This window comes from Meriones unguiculatus, chromosome 3, assembly GCF_030254825.1.
Source record: "Meriones unguiculatus strain TT.TT164.6M chromosome 3, Bangor_MerUng_6.1, whole genome shotgun sequence".
Classification (NCBI taxonomy): domain Eukaryota; kingdom Metazoa; phylum Chordata; class Mammalia; order Rodentia; family Muridae; genus Meriones; species Meriones unguiculatus.
Window position 1 is genome coordinate 20481243 of NC_083351.1, and position 22542 is coordinate 20503784.

The 22542-nt window shown below is 50.7% G+C and overlaps 1 long non-coding RNA gene across 3 annotated transcripts in view; it reads right to left on the reverse strand.

The window, feature by feature from the left end:
* Positions 1-8073: 8073 nt before the first annotated feature.
* LOC132652731 (uncharacterized) overlaps positions 8074-22542 on the reverse strand; it is a 32866-nt gene continuing 18397 nt past the window's right edge. For 2 of the 3 annotated variants that reach the window (XR_009590304.1, XR_009590303.1), the window contains exons 2-4: positions 10767-10949; positions 10035-10155; positions 8074-9304 (exon numbers count right to left, since the gene is read on the reverse strand). This is a non-coding gene — a long non-coding RNA (uncharacterized LOC132652731). Of the gene's footprint in view, positions 9305-10034; positions 10156-10766; positions 10950-21703; positions 21884-22542 lie in introns of those variants that run through there. The other variant, XR_009590302.1, reaches the window with a different exon arrangement.

Here is a 22542-nt window from a genome sequence, read left to right on the forward strand (position 1 = left end):
AGAGCATTTAAAAAAAAAAAAAAAAAAAAAAAACATTTCATTTCTGAGTAGATGTGTTTCCTTGTCTGATCTGGGGCTCTTTGCAAGTTAGCAGAACAACACACAGCACTTCAGAACAGAAGAAGTTGCTAGGAGTGGGCAGCTGGAGAGATGGTTCAGGGGTGAAGAGCAACTCCATCGGAGAACCTGAGCTGGGATGCTAGTACCCACACTGGATGCTTATAAACGCCCGTAACTCTAGTTGTAAAGGATCCTTCTCTGGCCTTCGTGAGCAGGCGCACACACACACACACACACACACACACACACACACACACACAAATCTTTAAAAAGAAAAGTTAGGGTAGTAGGATCCTCTGGCCTGAGGCCTTGTGTTGGGGCCAGGGCTCCTGATGCTGTCAGAGGTCAGAGGAGGAAGACAACCACTGAGGCTGCCCAGGTGGGCAGAGGAAACATGGGAGAGTGATATTTGGGAGTTGGGATCTGAGCAGGTTGAGGGACACTGTTGAGGGCTGCACGTGTGTGTGTGTGTGTGTGTGTTGACTAAAGGCATCAGGGGTAGCCAGACACTCTGGGAAAAGATAGAGGGGGCTGCTCCCACTTACAAGGTCTCCTGGCAGTGAGACCCTCCTTGCATAGAAGAGGACAGCTCTGGCTATGTCCCAAAGCTCCTGTGTGCCTGAGAGACATGCGGTTGGGTTTCTATACTGTGATCCCTGAAGGGCCCCACCAGGGCCAGACCAACATTTTTTTCTTTATTTTATTTTTATTTTTCTTATTAGTTATATTTTACTAACTCTGTATCCCAGCTATATCCCACTCCCTCATTCCCTCCCAACCCCACCCTCCCTCCCTCATCTCCTCCCTGCCCCTTTCCAAGTCCACTGATAGGGGAGGACCTCTTCCCCTTTCATCTGACCCTGTTTTAGCAGGTATCTTCGGAACTGGCTGCAAAGTCATCCTCTGTGGCCTAGCAGGGCTGCTCCACCCTTTGGGGGGTGGGGAGGACAAAGAGCCTGCCATTGAGTTCCTGTCAGAAATAGTCCCTGTTCCCCTTACTATGGGAAACCAATTGGTTACTGAGCTAACACGGGCTACATTCGAGCAGAGGTTCTAGGTTATATCCATACATGGTCCCTGGTGGAGTGTCAGTCTCAGAAAAGACCCCTGTGCCCAAATATATTTGGTCCTTGTGGAGCTCTTATTTTTTCCACGTCATACTAACTCCCCCTTCTTTCATATTATTCCCTGCACTCTGCCGAAGGTTTGGTTATGAGTCTTACTATCTGCTTTGGTACACTTCTAGGCAGAGTCTTTCAGAGGCCCTCTGTGGTAGGCTCCTGTCCTGTTACTTATTTTCTCCTACATCCCATTTGTCTTTCTAAGTGAGGGTTGATCATCTTACCCTGTGTCCTCTTTCTTGTTTATCTTCTTTAGGTGCATAGATTTCATTATGTTTATCATATCTTATTCCAGACCAACATTTTAATCATAGACTTTCATTTGCTATGTCTGTTCCCTAATGTGTGATTTGTTGTCTTTGGCCTTAGTCTCTTGGTTGCCATGTGTGGTGGTGGTGTGGTCGCAGTAATAATGACAAAGATGGTGGTAGTAATGGTAGTGACGGTGGTGATGTTGTTGTTGGTGATGCTGATAGTGACAAAGATAGTGGTATTGGTGGTGGAGGTGGTGGTGGTGGTGATGGTGGTAGAAAGGCAGCTTCAGGGTCCCCTCTGCCCAGCACCTACTCAGGTGGAAATAGCAAACTCTGACCCTGGCTGGGCTCTCCCACTGAGCACCTCACACACAGAACTTCAATATTTCTCCTGCCTTAGGAAGCGGGTGCTGTCCCTGTCTGTTCTCCCTCGTTCAATCAGACATTCCCCGCAACTCAGAAAGTAGCGGCCTCACTCGAGGGCCTCATCACAATCCCTCTCAGTGCTTCAGAAAGTGTCAGCTGAGCCCAGTGCCCACCCGCCTACACACACACTAACATGTGTGCTCAGAATTCTTGCACTTATTTTAACAGCAAATGGAAGAGGCTCGTGGTCAACCCTCTTGCCTGTATCACACATGAAGTAACTGGTGTGACACACATCAAGCTGGAGGCTGATCTGAACATTGTCCAGGGGGGTTCTCCTGCCATGCTCCACCAATGAGAAGTGAGCAGTGCCCCAGATTGCAGTAGTTCCTCTTGGGGTACACAGGTTGCTCATTAAGAAAATAGCAGCAGCATCTCTCCTTGCACTGCACATTTAACTCTGGTCCTACCTCATGGCTCTCTGCAAGTCTCACCCAAGGGGCTGAGCTCAGAGAAGCTCAGTCATCTTCCCCGGTGTTGCCTTGGGCCTTGGGTAACACTGTCGTTCTCCTGCCTGGGTCTTAGGAGAGAGAACACAGTGGGAACCCCAGACCCTGCCTCACTATGGACCTGGCTTTCACAGCTTACCACCCATCCTCTCTGTCATTGTCATGCTGATGAGATACCGTGGTCTTTAAATGTATAGGATCTGAAGGGCCCAGACAGGAAGCAGCAGAGCGAGGCAGAGCTTTGAAGAAATCAAGGCTGGGGACATGGCTGTCCTGGGGGCATTTTACAGAGCCATGAGAGTCTCTGCTCACAGAATATGAAAGCATAGAAGAGCGGCATGTGAAACCCCCTTCTTCCGCTGCTGGGGACCCTAGTGCTAGGCACTCCCTGCACCATCAGTGACACGCTGGTTGACTAACACCTTACCTGTTTTTTGCCCATCCTACCACCACACACCTGCCACGTGCCCAGCTTCCAGGGGGGAGGTGGGAAGGAACCTGGCACATTCAGTGAGTGACCGATAAGATGAAATCAACCTGTTTCTCCATCTAAACGGGAGAGATGACTGCAGGATCTCTCTTAGCTTTCCCTCCCCCCTCCCCTTCTAAGGGCAATACTCAGGTGTGCCCGCAAAGCAAGCAGGCTGTGCTGGGCAGCGAAGGTACGGTAAGTGGTAGGATTTTGGAACTAAACCAGCTCCTGGGTTGCCTAGCAACTTAGGATGTCATCCTGTCGCTGGCCAAGTGGCCACGCCTGGAAGGCATGGTTACCTTGCCCCTTAGAGGGACAACCCAACGCGTGGTCTCTCTCTTGGTCTCTCTTGCTCCTGGCCTCTTCCCTCTTGCCCACTCTTGCTCTCCTCTTTCTCTGTCAGGGCACCCCCCCCATCACATCCTGCTCTCCCCCCTCTCTCTCCATCTCCACCTAATAAACCACTTTCATAGAAGATCTGTTGTAATCATCATTACTTAAATCGTACCCGAACATGACAGTAAGGGCACCAGGAAGGAACAGTTGAGGACGCCAGCAGGGCTGGCCAGCTCTGAGAGCCGGGCTCACAGTGCCTGTCTCCAGCACTGGCCTGCTGCATGTGTGGGTGTGTGGCTATGGGAAGCAAGCTTTGCATACTGCAATGTGTCTGTAAATACCAGCAGATTATGCTCATCAGCATATGCTTATTGTCTGTCAAATGTATACAGTATATATTATTTCCCCAGTGAGTGGGAGCTGCCAAGAAACTGACGCCGCCGACGGTACCACTTATGTTCATTTGCTGACTTGGGAAAGGAGGGACAGGTGGGATAGGGGAGAGTCTCCCCACGGCACAGGCAGGTTCTGGGCCCTGGAGTGCTGGGAAAGACAGAGAACCGGGCAAAGAGAGGCCAGCTCAGCCTCCAGCTTGGACCGGGATGACGGTTCTGGGGAAACAGAACGGCTCCCTGCTCACCCACCTGAGCCAACTCTACCCAGAGCCCTGCAGAGAACAGAGTTCTGGAATTGAAACACACTTCTCCTTCTGGGCTTGGGGGTCACCTCCCCTGAGCCTCGGTTTCCCAACTGTAAGGTGAAAGTAGCGCCCTGCCCCTTCCCCAGAAGTGAGAGAGATGATGGGCACATTCAGCCAGGGTTCCCATGAGAAAGAAATGCACTTATTCCTATTCCTCCAATGTGGCCTAATGCTAGGCAGAGTGGGAGCCATGGACCCATTTCACAGATGCACCCAATGGCTGCACTAGCACTGTGAACAGCCCATGAACCGATATCTGAACAGGACCCAACATCACCTTCACAGCTTCATGTTAGAGGCTGCCACGCTCTTTACCCTATAAGGGACAGTCATGTCACATCGGGTGGGGGGTGCAGGTATTCAGACTGCAGATCTCTCGCCCCAGGACCTGGACTTGGCTCTCAGCCCATACCCACATCCTAGGGACCACTCATCAGCTGACACTAAGGCGAGGAGGACATGGCTGCCCTTCCCTTGCTTTACTCATAACAGCGGACACCTACCTGGTGAGATGGAGCTTCTTGCCTTAGGGACAAGCTCAGCCTGCTATCATCTCCTTCCTCTTCTCCAGAGAGAGACTTAGGGATGGGCCCATGACCTAGATGACCACACGGGCATGAGAAGAGAGCTTCTTTGCTCTTTTGTCCATGCTGCCCAACACATCCCAAGTCAGGAAGTGGTAGCAATGTACCAAGCACAAATGTGCTAGTGCCTTTGCTCCTGTGGCAAGCATTTGCCTAAGTACTGGGCTCTGGAATCCCACAGAGAGGAGTATGTCTCATAGATCTTTGCAGCTCCCGAACATCCTGTGAGCCAGCTGAGCAAGACAAGAATCCAGTTACCAGGATGTTGGTGACAGGTCATTCAGCGTGAAGGTGAAAGACCCTGCAGCCTATAATGCGCTGAGCTGAGATGCAAGATTGAGCTCTGACAAGTGGAAAACTGTAGGATGGAGGGGTGTGGGTGGAGGGCAGGGACGAGAAGACAGGCTGTCCCCAGGCCTCGGCTGTTTTGGTGCAGGAGGCCAGGGCCTTCTCCCTTCCCCAGACACTGAAACACAGGCTGCAGCTCTCTTCCGGTCCCCTGAGAAATTAGCACAAGGAACCAAAGAACGATTGCTTGTACCTGAGCCACTCTCCACAGTGGTATTTTGTAAGTGACAAAAGAGGGGAGGGGTGCTGGGAGAGAGGAAGCTGGAGGGGGGTGTGGAATGAGAGGAGTGTTGGGGCAAATGCTTTTCCAAATGTCAGCTCCCGCTTTCGCAGGGAAACTGGATTAAAGGCTCGTTACAAATGCATTTTTGCCCTCAGAGTGAGAGATCCGTCTCCCCAAACGCTTTGCTCTGACAGTCGGCGTCAAAGAGTTTGACAGAACTCATTTTTCCCTCAGACGCATGAGATCAAGGTAGCAACAAAACCCGTTTCACGAGGAGCACAGAGCTCACTTACCTTGATGGAGGGGCCAGAATTCCAAGGGGAGCTCCGGGCTTGCTGCTTACTTTGATGCAGGGACATGGATGCTGGCAGAGCTCAGGGTCATTTTTTTCTTCTGGAAATTTCCTCTTGTTTCAGGAGTCGGTGGGCAGGCAAGGACCAGACTGGTAGTGGCAGAGTCCTTATCCAGGTCTTCCATGAGCTGGGGAAACCAGCACAGGCTTCGCCACCCAAGTCTCTCGTCCTCAGTTTCCCCTTCATCACTGATGGACCCTGTCCTACTGTCCCCTGATCCCAACACACAGGTGTCCTGGATCACTTTGTTTTGTCCCCATAACAATTGTCAAGTTGTATCTTTTCAGCAACATCCAGAATGGCCTCACCCACCCCGACCCTCAGACTTAAAGGGACACAGAGTAGGCCTTCAGCTGCTGGCTGTCCTCAGGAGGCTGTGTGGAATGGAAGGTCAGTGGGTCAGTCTGCCCTCTGCTGTTTTGTGGCCTGGTGGGTGGAGGTTCTGCCTCTGCCGCTGTTCTACTTGACTGTAACAAAACGCCCGAGGAAGCAACTTATGAGGAAAAGAGGTTGACCTTGGCTCTTTATAGAGATTTTGGTCCTGGTCCCTTGGCTTTGGGACTGTGTATATAGAACAGCAAGGTATCTCAGCAGAAAGCATGTAGGAGCACTTGCCTCAGATGACAGCAGGCAGAAGGGACTGGGAACCTGGCATAACCTTCAAAGCCACAGGTCCCACGACCTGCTTCCCATAGCTTCTTCATAGCTTCCATTGCCTCCAAATAGCACCACCAGTGTCTGGCTGCATCTGTGGATTCACCCATCAAGGGGGCCATAGGCCATATGGTCCTGTCGCTTTCCGGAAGCCCCAGGACAGCCCAAAGGGGAAATCTCCAATCCAGACTCTAGCAGCCTCTAAGCCAGGCACCGTGGGGTTTGAATCCCACCTCCCCTACTGTGCCGCAAGATGTGTGTCTGCCCCTCTCTGTGCTGAGCCTTCCCCACTGGCAACATGGATGATCCCAACCTTGAAAGGGATGCACAGGCGATACTCTCTAGTGGTTGAGAAAGATGGCAGTGACCATGATAATGGCGATGAGGATACCGGGCACAGTGGGTGCGATGAGGCCTCATTGGCTGAAACAGCGGCCATGATGGGGCTCATGATGAACGTGGAGATCGTTTCCCCAGTAGCACTGACAACGGCACCTTGGGCTCTGTCCGAAGCTCCGGACACTCTGCTTTGGGCCCCAGCAGTAACCATCCCTCTATACTTGCTGTCCTCTGTGCCCTGCCAAGACCCTCAGCACCAGCAAACTGTGTCCTCAGCAGGGAACAGCTAGCAGAACTGAGTCCTCATGCCCAGACATGGGGTGATAAACTTCACACCAGACCTGGGGTTCCCAGGGGGTGGCCGGGGGTAGTTCCAAACATCACCACAGTCCTTCCGGCCTTGTGATGGTTGACCCTCCATTCCTCCCCTCCTACAGCTCCTCCCTGCCCCACTCCCAGTCCCTTTCCTTTCTTCTTCAAGAGAAAAAGCCTCCATTTAAGGCCATTCCCTGAGCCCCACTTTCTTCACACAGTTTTCTTCCCGCTATTCCACACCTTGTGTCACTGATCCCCACCTCCTGCATCGTTGATCAGGTGCTAATTTGGGTAATGTAAATATTTACATTATAGCCAGCATTCAGGACCCTGTCTTGGCAGTTCTTCACTTTGCAGCTTCCTGAGAGCCATGAAGTGAGAAAGATGCCCCGGTTTCTCTCAGTTGGGCATCATTGCAAGTGGAAGAACAGGTGTGCGCTTGCCCCAGACGAGGCCTTGTGTACGTGTGTGTGCTTTAGAGGAGGCTGAAGTTCATGGTGGTAACCAGATCCCCCCAGGGTAGGGGAAAGAATTCCTCCTCCCACTGGAAGGCCCTGGGAATACTGCATGTATCAGGTCACTGCTGTCCAGAACACTGAGTTCACACCCTGGCAAGTGACTTTGGAGGTCCCCCTGCTCCCCAGCCTCCCTGGAACAAGGCAGGAAACACTGTGATGGAGGTCTACTCAGGCCCTGGCCAGGCTGTGTACTCTGGAGTCCCTGGAGGCCCGCCTTGCAGAGCAGCCTCACCCAGGGCAATGGCTGCCCAGCAGGCCAGGAAGCACCAGCCACCTAGGAAGAGATATGGCCAGGAGAGATGGTCACAGGATGAGTCAGGTGCCCGAGGGAGACAGGAGCAAGATCAGGCCGCCCAGCAGGCCAGGAAGCACCAGCCACCTAGGAAGAGATACGGCCAGGAGAGATGGTCACAGGATGAGTCAGGTGCCCGAGGGAGACAGGAGCAAGATCACTGTGTGATCACAACAGCCACCATTCATGTTGTGCCCAGTGCTCTATCTGCAGAATCTCACTTGTCTTCCCCAAAACTAGGAAGTCACTTGTCCGAGGCACCTGAGCAACAAGGGGTGAGGTCGGGGGATTTAAGCCAAGGACGCAGTGGCTGCAGGCAGAACTCATGCTCACGCCGGGTAGCCCACTTTACCATCTGCAAAAAGCCAGTCCCACCCTAATATGGAATCCCTCTCGGGCATGGTCAGTTCCCCGTCTTGGTGGCTGCTGGCCATTCACAGGAGCTGAGACCCTGAGAGGTGGTTAGTCTGAATGATGTCATTGTGGCCGGTTGTAGTGGAAGCCTTTGATCCTAGCACATAGGAGTCAGAAGTTGGTGGATCTCTATGAGCCCAGGCAGGCCTACACCGTACCTCAAGAAACACCAGGACAAACCAACAAACAGAAGTCATCAGAGTTTAATGTGGAGACACCATATTTATCTAGTGACAATAGCCCCTCCGTGTGTAAGAAAATGAATGACTCCCGTGTTTCCACACATGTCCTACTTTAAGTAGCTTCAGGAAATCTCCTGGGAATCTTCCATAATGGGAATCCTTCCTCTCTCCAATGTGTCCCTGAGGTATATGCTACCTTCCCACTAGTCATATAGTGGACATCACAGGGCTTGTGGGTAAGCAACCCTTCCGTTACTCAATAATGACCCTGCAAGCTGCCATCCCGTTGCTAGACTTTGCGCTTGCTGGAGGGATGCCACAGGAGCCTCTTTGCCTCTGAAAAGACGAAGGAAGGAGGAAAACTCCACACACGATCTGCAGTGTGGGAGAGTGAAGACAGCCCACGCTCAATATGCATTTTCTGGAACATCTCGATTTAACCGCTGGGAGTAGCGGCAGCCTTCTACAGACCAGGTATGGTTTGGGATGGGTAATCATCTCAGGAAGAAGATTTGCTTTTACATTGAGCAATGCACTCCGTCTGCACATTAGCCAACAGAAGACACAAACACCCTTCAAATCTGAGCTCTGCCCCCTCCGTGTCCCTAGAGATCTTTCTAGAAGATGAGACTGAGGGAGTCTGAACCTGGCTTGGATGAGGTGACTTCCATTGTGGTTTGGAAGAAAAATGTCTCCCAGAGACTCATGTCTTTGAACAACTTGTCCCCAGCTGGCAGTGTCGGTTAGAAAGTTGTAGAGCCAACAAGATCTTTGTGGGGGGGGAGCATGACCTCAGTGGCACTGTGCGCCATTATTACAGTTCAGTTTGTGGCTTATTTGACAAATTGGACTAGATCAGAATGCACATGGGGGTGCTCGCTTCGGCAGCACATATACTAAAATCAGAATGCACATGGGGAAACGGTAGATAAGAGGTTCGTTAGCTGTGGTTCAGGGGCCCTGGGGTGTGTCTCCAAGGACCAGGGGACAGCTGCGTGGAATACAGGGTCCCTCGATATGTCGAGTAAAGCAGAGATGCTCTGTAAGGAAGCTGCCACTTGCTAACTTTGTAAACTCGACTACTGAGAAACTTGAGACACACCGGTGACTTCCTCCTGAATAGCCTCCATTCCTGGAACAGAGAAGCTCAGGGTGGGCCTGAAGCAGGGGATCGCTGTGGGGCTGAGTGTCTATTGGCCTGAGTCTGCAGCAGGGACAGAGCCCTCGGGAACATGGCTTCTGAGAATGCCTCTGTGGCAGAGACCTGTGAAAAATGAGAGGATAATAGTAAGAGGGAGAAAGGAAATCTATAATCCCCTAGGGAGGGAGAGGCTCCATTTATCAACTTCTGTTTGAACCTTCTTTGTAAAAGTCACTATGGACACCAGGGCTCCTGAGCTGTGGACTCTGGACTTGATGGAACTGTTGGTCCTTGGTTGCACAGAGGAAGAGAATGGCTTGAGCGATTCTCACTGTGTCAGGTGGCCCATTATGGATGCGAGGCCCTCTCCCTTAGCCCTCTGCATCTCTGCCTGTGTTTGCTTCGTGAGCTTGGGAAATCGGTCTCCCTCTCCGGGCCTCTTCTTTTCCCTGTTTCTTAAAGGTAGGGAGGACAGAGAGACTTTCAAGGCCATTCATCTTTGGGTGCATGTTAAGGAATAAGGGGCAGGGTTTGGGAAGTTTCTTAGCAACTCTTCTGTTGCCAGGATAAAGAATATGACCAAAAGCAACTTGGGGTGGAGAGGGTTAATTTCAGCTTACAGCCGTAATCCATCATGAAGAGAAGTCAGGGCAGGAACCTGGAGGCAGGAACTGAGGAAACTGAGGCCATGGAGGAGCTGCTTACTGGCTTGCTCTCCCTGGCTTGCTCAGCCGGCTTTCTTACACAACTCAGAGAACCACATCACAGGGGTGATACTGCCCACAGTGGACTGGGCCAACCCGCATCCCTCATTAATCAAGAAAATGCACTGGAGACTTAAGTACGGGCAAACCTGTAGAGGCCTTTTCTCAACTGAGAACTCCTCTTTGTAGATGACTCTAGCTTATGTCAAGTTGACACGGAGCCAGGACAGGGTGACAGTCAAAAGACCAAGTTAGAGAGAAGAGTTTCACCTGTGAGAGCCAAAGTTACATTTTAAGTTTACTGTGCCAAAGAGATCCATGAAACAAAAATGTCTCTAACCTGTAAGCCCTTTCCTTGCCCAAGGACGGATACTTCCTGGAACGCTGGGGGCTAGTGTTTATGGGAGATAAGAAGCCACATGTGTTCCACTCCCCCAAACAAGTTTGTTTGACACGTCTGCACCGGATGTGTTTGATCATGTGTGGGCGGGAGGTACGTGGGCAGGAAATACGTCAGGATGTATTCTTGCCCCTAATGGGATCTGATGGAATCTGAGGTGAATTATGGCTTTGGCCTTTTTAGGCACTGGCAAGTGGCCAGGCCCTTTCCCTGGGGATCCAGGTATAGATTGGGCCGGAGTACATCAACCTGGTCAGTGTTTAATTAAGGCTTGCTTCAAATTTGCCTTTAAATTGCAGTAATGGTCTCATTTCCAACTGCTGAGATTAACACTCCCATCTGGGAAAGGAAGGGAGAGAAGGGGAGGGAAGGAGAGATGAGCAGGGAAGAGGGGACCACAGATGCCCAGATCCACTGACCATAGTATCCCAAAAGCCTGGCTCCCAAGGTCCCACTCACTGCTCTGGATCTGACTCTTTACCAGGAAGCCATGGCGCCATGGGTCCCTTCCATCCCTCCCAGGCCTTTGGAAGAAGCTGCTGCCAGGCTGTCCTCCTAGATTGCCATGGACCATGTCTTCAGCTCCAGAGTCTCTCTTGCCCATCGCTTCCCTCTCCATGTTTCTGCACCAGTTCCTTCATGCCCACAGCACATCCAGATGAGGCTGAGAACAAGACACCAGCAGAAATAGACTCGACCCTCCGTTGGTAAGAGTCCCCAGAATACCCCAGGGCCCCAAAGACTGAAATCAAACTTCTCCAGCTGGGCAGGGTGGCACACGCCTTTAATCCTAGTCCTCAGGAGGCAGAGGCAGGTGTCTATCTGTGAGTTGAAGGCCAGCCTGGTCTACAGAGTGAGTTCCAGGGTGGCCAGAGCTACATAGTGGGACACTGTCTAAAAAAATCAACAACAAACAAACAACAAAAAGAACTCATACTTCTGTCACTTGGCACAGTCCCTCCCCTTTCTCTCCAGACCAACCTGGTTCCGTGAGTCAGCCTCCACCTCCAGGGACCACAAGTCAGGTTCTAAATCAATACACTCTCTAAGCTGCAATGGGGTCATTGTAATCCGTCCTTGCAGCCTGGAGGGCATAGCTCCACCTTCTTTCCCTCGAGTTTCTTTATTCTTTTCTTTTTTTTTTTTACTTTTCAGATCTCAAATGTCCCCTCCTCCAAGAAGCTCTCCCAGCCCTCTGACTGTCAGATCTTGACATGGTCTCCCAGAGCACCAAAGCCTTGACCTTGGCACACTGACTTCAGGGTAGTGCTGGAGTGCGTGGTGGCCACCCCTGTGTGCCCGTGAGCTCTGGGCTACAGAGTGAGGTCTATTTTATTTACTGTGGTCGACCTAACAGGGGGCTGACATGTTGCATTTGCTCTAGTAATGCCGTAGAAGGAAGGTAGAAGAGAAAGTGTGATAGAGTCAATACTGACCAAAGAAGAATAGAGTATGGCACCCCAGTGGGACCCAAGAGCAAGCATGAGCCACAGGTACCCAGAGAACCAGAATGACCATGCTGAGGGCAGGTGGACAAGGATGGGTCTTTGTGTTTTGCCTTCCCTTCTGGTCCCCAGGACCCCAACCCTGCCCAGAAAAGCCCCCGAAAACCATTGGCTAGGGAGGGAGAAGGGCAGATGTCCAGTTCCCATAGGTCAGTAGCTGTTGTTTTTTGAGGAAAAAGGCCTCTGAGACCCTCAGGCTGTTGGTGGAGGGCCAGGGGTTCTACCCACCCTGAAGGCCAGAGGCCTTGGAGCAGGCTCTGGGCCCAGCAGCTCCAGGCCAGATACATGTGTCCAAGACCAAGAGAGACAGAGAGAGTGTGAGCACAGAGCCTCTCTCACCACAGCTCACATGGGCTCACAGCTCACATGGGCTGAGCCCTGGCATGGGAGGAGGCTTCCTCAGCGGTCAAGAATAGATGCAGCTCTGGACATGAGACCTGTTGGAAACCTGTTGTTATAAAGAAAAAAATTCCAATCATTCGATTTTACCAATTAAGACTCAGGAGCCAGAGCCGGGCACTGTGGCACACAGCTGTAACCCCAGCACTCAGGGGAGGCAGGGCAAGCAGGTCTCAGTGAGTTCCAGGCCAGTCTGATCTACAAAGCAAGTTCAGGACAGCCAAGGCTACACAGAGAAACCCTGCCTCTAAAAACAAAACAAAAAGACTCAGGAGCCAGATGTTGGGGTGAAAGCCTACTAGCTAAACAGAGAAAGCACCCAGCTGACCTTCCTACTCAGCCAAAATCCCAGAAGGAAAAAGCCATTTCTCCTTTTCCACACTCTCTTAAATACCCTTGAATTGAATGTCCCTTTTTTCTACTTCCTCTGAGTTTCTCTATCCATCCTCTGGACTTCCTTTTACTCTCTATGGTTTTTTTTTTTTTTTCTCATGTTCATTTTCTGTCAGCTGGTTACTTGCTCTGTCTCTTGACCTATGATTGACTTTATTTAATTTTGTTTACAGAAAGCTCGTGGGCTAGGGCTGAGACACCACAAATACTTATTTACAGTAATCAGAAAGCTCTGGGGTTAAAGATGTATGCTAGGGCTGAGCCATACCACAACAAGAAACAGGTTTTTTTTTTTTTCCAGTTCATAATCTTGAGGTTCATAATGGGATCAAACATCCTTCAACAGAGACCCATCCATGAGTCAGATATAGTCCTCACCACCTGTTAGGCAGAGCACCTACAAGTAAGTGTCAGAGTACATTCTGAGCACTGGAGATGCCAAGATAGAGCCGTGAGCAAAACATGCAGGGCTGTGCCACGAAGGCAAATGGTAGTCAGTGCCCACTAAGCGCCTGCTGCCTTCTGTGCTCCTGCTAACTCTGCCTGGTGGCTCAGGTGTCACCACTGTCTCCTTGTACAGGATGGAAGGGGCTTACAGAAGACCTGAGCTTGGATCCCATAGTATCACATAAAAATCTGGGTATGGTAGTGTGTGCCTTGTAACCCTAGCAATGTAGAGGTGAAGACAGGAGGATCCCTGGGGCCTGTTGAATAATCAATTTAGCTTCCCTGGTAAGTTCCAGGCTTAGTAGGAACTTAAAAAAAAAAATGGAAAGGTCCTGAGAAATGACATCTGTAGTTGACCTCTGACTTCCATGTGCACAAGTGCCAAGTACACACATACACACACACACACACACACACACACACACACACACACACGGTAAGGCCTGCTTAGAGGCAACACACAACCTGAAGGGACAAAGCAAGCATCCATAGGACGACACACAAGTGTTCCCGTTATTGAAATGATGCTGTTTTTATAATTAAATGGCCCAGAGAGAGAGAGAGCTGTGCTAACATGACTCTCATTCACCTGAGGCAGGATCTCACTACATGGTGAAATATTTCCATCTGGAAATCAATGGAAGCCCATGGAAAGAATTACTGGCTAAATAATGAGGGCAGATGAGTCAATAGACCCCAGTGAGCAGCTGAGGGGAGGCCACAACTCACTCCTGATTACAGGGCCAAAGACACCAAATGGATAATATGGGGATGCTGAACTATGGGAAAATGTGCAAATTCTTAGATAGAAAGGCAGGAACTGGCTGACATGACAACAGGTGAGCTGCCTGAGCTGTGTTGTTGTCCCTTCACAGGGGCAGGCCCCTGCCACCCAGCTGAGCCCTGAGCTGAACCCTCTACCCTGTGCAGCTGTGTCTCCCCAAGGCCTCTTCCCAAAACTGAAGTGGTGACCGCAGAGAATGGTTCCAGCTGTTCACAGAGCAGGGCTCTGGGTTCTCATTCTTTCTCCCACAGCATGTGGCCATGCCTGGCCCTACACTATCTTTGCTTGGGGACACTCAAGATCCTTGGTGTCAAATCCCACGTCCACCACTTTCTAGATAATTCCAGGCGGGGTATTGCCCATGTGTGCCTCAGTTTCCTATCTGACAGTATTCCCGATAGGGTTCCTATGATGTCTGTCCAGGGAAAACGCTTGGTGTTAATCCCAGTGAGAAGGAATTCCTCAGTCACATCAGGGTTCTGCATCCCCCTTTAGAGAAGGGGGAAACTGAGGCACAGAGGTGGGGAGCTGCAGGGCCAGCATCCATATCAGTACTGTCATTTCCTTCCCACTGTCTCCCAGCTGATGAGAGAATGTGAGGAACATAGGGCTCTCAGCTCTTGTCCCTGTGTGTGGAGCCAGAGAAGGGGGCAGCGACACTGGCCGCACCCCCAGCATGGGGCTGAGCAGCGTTGTTGCTCATGAAGACAACTCCATTCCCACCTCACAGCAGAGTCAGCGGTCCAAGGTCCCGAAGATGAGCTGCCAGTCAGCTTGGCACCTGGATCCATGGCTGTCCACACCCTAGACCCCCACTGAGTGTCAGTGCAGTCTGTCACAGGTGATGACCCTCCCAAGGCCCCACCACTAGGGCTGGGAAGCGTCTACCCCAGAGATGTCATTTCCCACCCTGTGACCAAGAAGGTGTCTCTCCTCCTCCCTTCCCCTATGCTCAGAGCCTTGGAGCTGCTGGTGGGAGGACATGGGGACAGGAGGGTAAGCTGGGCCTGTACCCTCTGGGAAACCACTTGACTTCTGCAGTTGCTGGAATCGATATTGCTTCCAATCCCCATGCTAAGCCGGACTTCCTCAGAAATCCTCAAAGGAGAATCTCATTCCCTCTGTCCTTGGCATCAGCAGAACCATGTATCTACCTCAGAAATAGAAGTCCTCTCTTCACAGGATTTGAAGGGAAGCCCCACACAAACGGATGTTTCTTAGCTTCATTATCACTCTTCCCAGGGTCAGAGGTCACATCAATAACTCCTTCTGGCCTCTAGCCCACCGTAGAGCCGCAGTCAGGCTGTCTCACTGTGAATCTAGCTTCCTCCCCCAAATCAATTATAAAGCCAGCTTCTGAATTCTCCACCAGCCTCGAGTTCACAAACCAAGGCCTTTTATAGACTCCTGCTTGGCTAGCAGGGACCCAAAGGAGATGCCATCCCGGAGTCTCTATTGACCTAAACCCTGCCTGGGGCTACAAGATGAGCAGGGGCCACCTGCCTGGCTTAGAGAGCAATTAGTGGGAGAGTGGTGTTCCAAACCAGCAAGCAATTGTTGTCCCAATGTCTTGGCCCTCACCAGCCTTCCCGTGGTAGACACTCTTACCTAGGAAAAACCCAGAAGCCTAGGCAAGGAAGTCTCAGGGGATCGAAAGGCTTCCTTGGCTTTTCCCCAGGAAGGTCTTGTTGGGGTCATTTCAAGTTCCAGAGACACTCAGTGCTTGGGCTGCTCACCTCCAAGTTCATGGCTGAAATCCTACAGGGGAGGGGTAGACGCATGGCTGGATTCCCTCCTGGTAGCATTGTGGCAGAGAGTGAATCAGCCGTGGCTGCTCTGTGCCGCAGCCATCTCCACCATTCTGGGGGTCACAGAGGGACTGAGCTCAGGCTGGAGTTCCTGTGTTAATGTTCTCAGCACTGATTTGCAGCCATTGGGCTCAGGGCTGGGGGGGGGGGAGGGTGTGCAGGGCAGGGGCCGGGACTGAAGACCTCATGTCCTGGGTACTCTACAGCTCCCTCACAGCAGAAACTGGCAGCCAGCAAACTCCTCCTAGCCATAGGCGTGCTTCCTCAGGGAGTGAGGAAGTCAGGAAGCAGAAGCCAGACATTAACCAGGAACCGAGCAGATGGGATGTGCCCGGACCTTCCATGGCTCTGTGCTGCAGTGGCCTCCCTGGCAGTGAGCGGACCTATGAGTCATACATGCTTGCCAATGCTGGCGCCTGAGACTCCAAGACTCCAAGACCCAGAGTGGAGGAGGGGAGAACGATCGAGTGAGAGAGAGAGAGAGGTCCAACAACACAGGTCAAGGACATGGGTGGGCTGGGAACGAGGGTCCCTGAAGAAGCCGATCCTGGTGGTTCAGGGCAAACCCCTAAGTAGAAGACCAAGACCAAGTACGCTGCTGATGGAGCAGACTGAGGCTCAGTGAGGACATGGCGTTTGCCCACTGATGAGCTCAGACGAAGAGGGAGAAGTTGGAGCTTGTTCTCAGCACCGTTTCTTCATTCGTACAGGGCCTTGTGCAGCCAAGGTTGCCCTCACACCGGTGATAGGGGAAAAGCGATCTCAAACTTCTGATCCTCCTGCCTCCGAAATGCTAGAATTACACGAGTGCCCCGCCTTGTCCAGTTGAGGCTTAGAGAGAACACTGTCCGAGGGAGAGTGCAGAACTAATGTCATTTCTGGGGGCTCAGAATGCCACTGTCATCTAACCTTCCCAGCAGAAACTCCCACGATCAGTGCAGAGAGAACTCCCGTGGCACCCACAGCAAGTATAGCTCATCAATAAACTCGCCTGTGGTGTCCACTTGAAATGAAAGTAATGGCCCTCGTGGGGCATGGGATGGTGAGCTCTATGAAACCTGTAAGCCACCCAACATTTCTCCCCCCAATCACTCTCCACCTTATTTTCTGAGACAGGCACTCACAGGGAATCATTGATGCCACTAGGCTGCCGGCCACAGGCCCACACTGCTGAGAGCTTTTTGAGTGGATCCTGGGAAGCCAAACTCAGCAAGCACTGCGTTGACAGCTAACTGCCAAGCTCACCTTTTCCCCTCATTCTGAGGAAGAGAACCTTATCACCCTTAGGAGTGAGGCACTTCCTTAACTGCAGCCCACGGTCCCACAGAAACACTGAATGAGATTCTCCCCTGAGGCTCAATCTTCCCACGCCTCACTGCCTCCTCCACAGAGCTGCAGTGCATATGCGTGGGAAGAGGCACAGCTAGGAGTTCAGGACACGGCTGTCTAAGCACCACCTGTTTACACAGCCTGTAACCCCAGCACTCTGGGTGCTGACAGGGACTGACGCAACTTTACAGCTAGCCTGGGCTACGTAGTGAGCCCAGGTCAGCCGAGACTACACAGCAAGACTGTTTCAAAAACAGACGATTCTTTGAAGAATTCTAGAGACAGAACAAGGACTGAGGAATTCAGGCCCCAGGATCTACAGCTGCATTTGACCCCAAGCGAGATAAATGTTAAATCCAGCCTGATTAAAACAAATCTTCACACTGAAGGCTTTTTTAAAAAACTCAATTCCTATTACTAGCTACCACATGTCTGGCTTTCAACGAAAATCACAGGAGATGATAAGAGAGAGAGAAAAAAATGTGGATAAGAAGAAACAAAGGGAGCCTAAGAAGCAGGCTCAGAGACAAGGTAGATCTGAGAACGGCTGGCAGAGAACTTTAAACAACTATGATGAATGTGTTGAGAGGGCTCCAGGAAACAAACACGGTCAGAGCAAATGGCTGTTAATTCAGGAGATGGACGCCCTCCGAAGGAAAGGCTAGCAATGAAAAGGTGTTGTAAAAGAAATGGATGCAGTTCATAGATTTGTCAATAGAACGGACATGTCCACAGGAAAGACCAGATGAATGCAAAGATGACTCCTGGCGATATATTCCCACCCGGAATGCGAAAGGAGGCATCTGTGTGTGCGATAAAGCAGACCACAGTCTGTCAGAACCCACAGGTGTTTCAGAATACCTAATGCACTTCCTTGCACTTAGAAGAGCCAAAAGAAAAGATGGGAAAGAGAGGAAGACGTGAATAGCCAGGAATTTCTCAGGGTTCTCAGCAAAGAACCAAAGTGCTTCCACTGACAGAAGATGGTCTGTGTGAAAAATGGTGCTGAAGCGATTGAACAACCACATCTTTAAATGAAGCTGAACACATCTCACATCAGACACACACACACACACACACACACACACACATCTAAAAAGAAATATAGGTGGTTTTGTCTTTGGTAATGAGTTAGTATTAGTGTATGTGTTCTTGTGTGCATTCATGTGTCTGTACATACCCATACATGCGTGTGCGTGTGTTTGTGTTTGTGTGTGTGAGAGAGAGAGCTGTGTGGGTGTGGGTGTGGGTGTGCATGTGGAATCCAGAGGTTTACACAGGTGTCCTTAGTTTTTGAGACGGGGTCTCTCACTGAACCAAGTCCATCAATTCAGCAAGTCCCGTGTCCACACCACCCCAGCACTGTGGTTACAGACGCTCTCCCACTGCACCCAGCTTTCCCTGTGGTTTCAAGGATGTGAACACAGATCCTCCAGAATTTGTGACAAGCGGTTTATTAACTGAGCCTTCTCCCAGCTCCTGGTGCAGTGAGTTTTATATGAAAGATTAAAAGCCTGATTCGTGAAAGAAAAAAAATCAATTGATGTTGGGCTTTTCTAAAATTACATTTTTCTGCTCTCTGAAAAGGGGTTAAGAGAATCAGCAGATAAGCCAATAGACTGGGGAGAAGATGTTTACCAACCACACCTGATTAAGGACTGGTACTGTTATCCAAAAGATACGCATTGTAAGTGTTGCAGCTCTGATGGGAAAGGCATCCAGGCAGTCAGGAGCCAAAGAAAGCCACAAAGTCACACCACATAACAGGCCTCATACAAGCCATCTGCTGGGAGAGACAGAGAGGATGGCTGCCTCTGCTAAGGTGAGACGTAGCAGAAAACTGAGCAGGAAGTAGGCACTTTACGGGAGTTTCTTGGGGGTGGAGTTTTCCAGAGTGGAGATTTCCAGGGTGTGAATTTGTAAGATTTCAAGGCAAGCCTGGAGCTCAGGATCCCTGTCTAGGAAATGACATCACCCACAGTGGGCTGCTCTTCCCACCTCAGTGCTCTCAATGTAACTCCACACAGATACACACACACAGGCCAGTCTGACCTAGATAATCCCTTGCTGAGACTCTCTCCCTAGGTGATTCTAGACTGTGTCAAGTTGACAGTTAGCCCTATTGTCACAGACTGGAAGCCATTGCAGTGTTCTCGGGCTACTGTTGGCATTTACTGGAGCATGCTGCAAAGTAGACTTGTCAGTTTGGGTGTCTGGGTCCCTCCTCTGTGGCTGGTTCCCACACTCAGGTTTTAGCCCTGGTACTCAAAGTTTCTAAGGAGGGATAGAGGAGTGTCCTCTGACCTAATTTTTCTTTAAGAATACCAATGAGTGTGTCACCAATGCATTCACCCATCTGTTTGAGCACAACCCACAAATGAACATCAATTCTTCTAGGCTCCACCTTCTTTCAAGTCTCCTCTGAGCTCCCAAGGACCATAAGCACAGATCCACATTGCTCCCTCCTCACTGAAATGACAGGTGTCACAAAAGACTTACACACGGGGGAGGGGGGAATGTTGGCCAATCGTGTAGAGGAAGACTCAGGTTTGCCTCAGCCTCCCCAAGCACAGGGCTCAGGGACACATAGTGGATGAAGAGGTCAGTGGATCAAGCATCGAGGGAAAGGGACCAGAAGTGAGGCCATTTTGTCCACAGTCTTCTTGGCTCATTCTGTGTTCAGATAACGGTGACGTCAGCATGAGCTAAGGGTGGAGCGCCCCACCCCCTGCTGTGAAAGGTCAGCTGAGAAAATGAAAAGTCCATGGTTTCAACAATTGCAGCCTTCAATTCCCCGAAAGTAACCTAGGCAACCGTTGTCATCATGACCCACACATCGGAAGCGTCACCCAGCGAAGCTAGCGAGAGACTAATAATAACGTGTTAGGCCCCGAGAGCAACAGAAGTGGTGATTTTTTCAGTGCCAACTGACAGCAAGTGTCACCTGGAGGCCTTACTGGCGTCCGGGTTAGTTTCAGTACCACAGGCAGCTTCACGAGCTTTCGGCCCTCACGAGGCCACCGCAGCCTTTAGGCCCGGCCGCTGCTTGCCATTCTCAGCCGGAGTTGGGCTCAGTCACTAACCTACCCTCACTTCCCAACTCAGGGCTAACCAAGATTGGAGGGGGGAAGAGGAGGGCGCTAGCTGATCACTTCCTTTTCCTTCCCCTCTGGGATGCCGGCTGAGGAAGAAACCCTAGAAGGAAAGGTCATAGCTTTAGCACAGACCCATGCTGTCTGTGCTGCTCCCCCTCAATTCACTGCTGGGACTTTCAGTGATGTTCTAATTTTTTTTACATTAATTGAATAATTCATTTTACATTAATTAACTGATAAAGTAATTGTAGTGCTGTGATTAAACAGGGGGCTTTGTGCATGCTAAGCCAATACGTCCCAGCCCTGCATGTTTATTTTTAGTTGTTTTTTATTTTTATTTTTTCAAACTCTGGTGCCTTTCAGTCGTGGTTTTGTGTTGAAAAGACCTATGTCAGCTCTTTCCTGGGTGAAATTGAGGAGTTTATTGGAACTAAAGAGTTCCCTGACAGAGAAGGGGGTCTGTCTCTCTGGCTTGACTTTTTGTCCTTCACTCACAGTCCCCGAAATTTCTCCTTGTCTGTTCGCCCTGCCCTGCGGCTGAGACCCACCCCTCAAGAAATACCGACAATATCAACAGAATTCTGTGGCCTTCACAAGGTCTACAGAAAACTCTCTCCCCTTCTACCCATCCATACCCTGGGAGCCCAAGGTTCCGCCTGGAGTCTTCCAGCCTCCTCTCCACACCTGCCTTGGTGGACAGCTATGGCCAACCTCCAACCTTCTGAATCTACCTTAGTCTCCTAGCATCCTCCTCAGTCTTCTAGGCCATTTACTCTAGAGATGGTCTTCCTCGGTATCATTCAGGGAAACTGAGGCATGGGTAGGTTAACAAGACCATAGTTTGTCTGGAAAAGAAATAGAAACAGAGAAGAGGGGAGCTCAGAAAGATGCTAGCCAGAACAGTCTAAGGAACCAAGGTTTGTCTCTCCCCAGAAGCCATTTTGAAAGCCAGAGACATCAACATACATCAGGAGAATAGTCCAGAAGGAGCTCATGGACCAGCTGGTTCACACAGCACAGTGGTGGAGACAAGAAAATACACACCTCAGCAAGGCATACAGTGAGAACCCAGTCCCTGAAGATGCCCCCCCGACATCCAGATCTGCACAGCTACAGGAGCGTACATGTGTGCGATCATGAGTCATTATGTAGGTTTGGGATGCAAGCACAGGTCCTCCGCTGGAGCAGGAAGTGCTATTAACCAGCAAGCCATCGCTCTAGGCCCATGAATAAAAAATTTTAACATAAACATGAAGGGCCGGGGATGTAGCTCAAAGGCTATAGTATTGGCCTAGCATACACAAAGCCCTGGATTCAATCTCAGCACTACAGTTAGTTTATCGATTAATTAACATAAGATTCAGTATTCAATTAATGTAAAAACTAATCATGGCGCCAAAAGTCCCAGCAACGAATGAATCAGGTAACAGATCACAGCGGCTTCCTTCTGCCCGGAATGTGGCACACGGCTAGCAGTAATGTATTCGGGAAAGTAATTTGTCACATTAGGGAGTCTTTGAAAAACAGATGCTCATCTGAACGGGTGCAGAAAAGGCGTTTAACCAAAACTGTCATCCATTCACGGCCAAACTCCAGCACGCCAGGAATGACAGAAATAGAGGGTATTCTGCAAAGAAAAGCAAACGGAGAAGCCTCACCTGGGATACCAGGAAGGGCATCGGCGGCCGTCACCACTCTCCGGCGAAAGAAGAAAAGAAAGGTGTGTGGACTGGGGAAGAGGCGACAGAGCTCATCTCCTTGGAATGCCCAAGAGACCACAGGAAATCAGAGCTCTTTTAACGTGATCGCTAGGCTTGGGAGCGGTGTGTGGAAATAAAGACGCCGCCTACAGAAGGAAAATTATAACAATTCTAAAGCAAAGAATACATCCAACTCGAGTCGTCAGGCTCCCTAAGGAGAAAAATCGACTGTTGGTCTGTGTGGGCGTGGCAAGGGTGGTGCTGCTCTGTGCGTGGGTGATGCCCTTTCGTCTCTGCTGTGGATTTCCTTTCTAAAGAAGAAACACCACGAGATGGCAAGATGGCTCAGAGGGTGCTTGCAGCTTTACCTGACAACCTGGGTTCAATCCTAGGAACCCACACGGTGGAAGAAGAGAACCAACACCTGCAAGTTGTCCTAAAGTATGCCAAGGCATGCACACGGTGCCACACACACACACACACCACACACACACACACACACACAAATAGTGTAATTTTTGAAAAATAAGTAAAAGCAACATTGAGCCCACTCTACCCCTGATAGCTTGGAGAGGGAAACGGCCTATAGGATGCAGTCCTGGGGTTGAGCCACAGGCCTATCTCAGCTTACGAGACCCTTGCTTTACACTTGCTGGTCTTGGGCTCTTTGTCACAGCAGCTGTGGGCAGTATCGTTGAGCCTTGTGCTAGGAGCCAGGGCACAGTGACATACCCCATAGCTACAAGGCTCGTCTTCACAGAGCCCTTGCTGCAGGAGACTCCAGATCACCCAGCTCA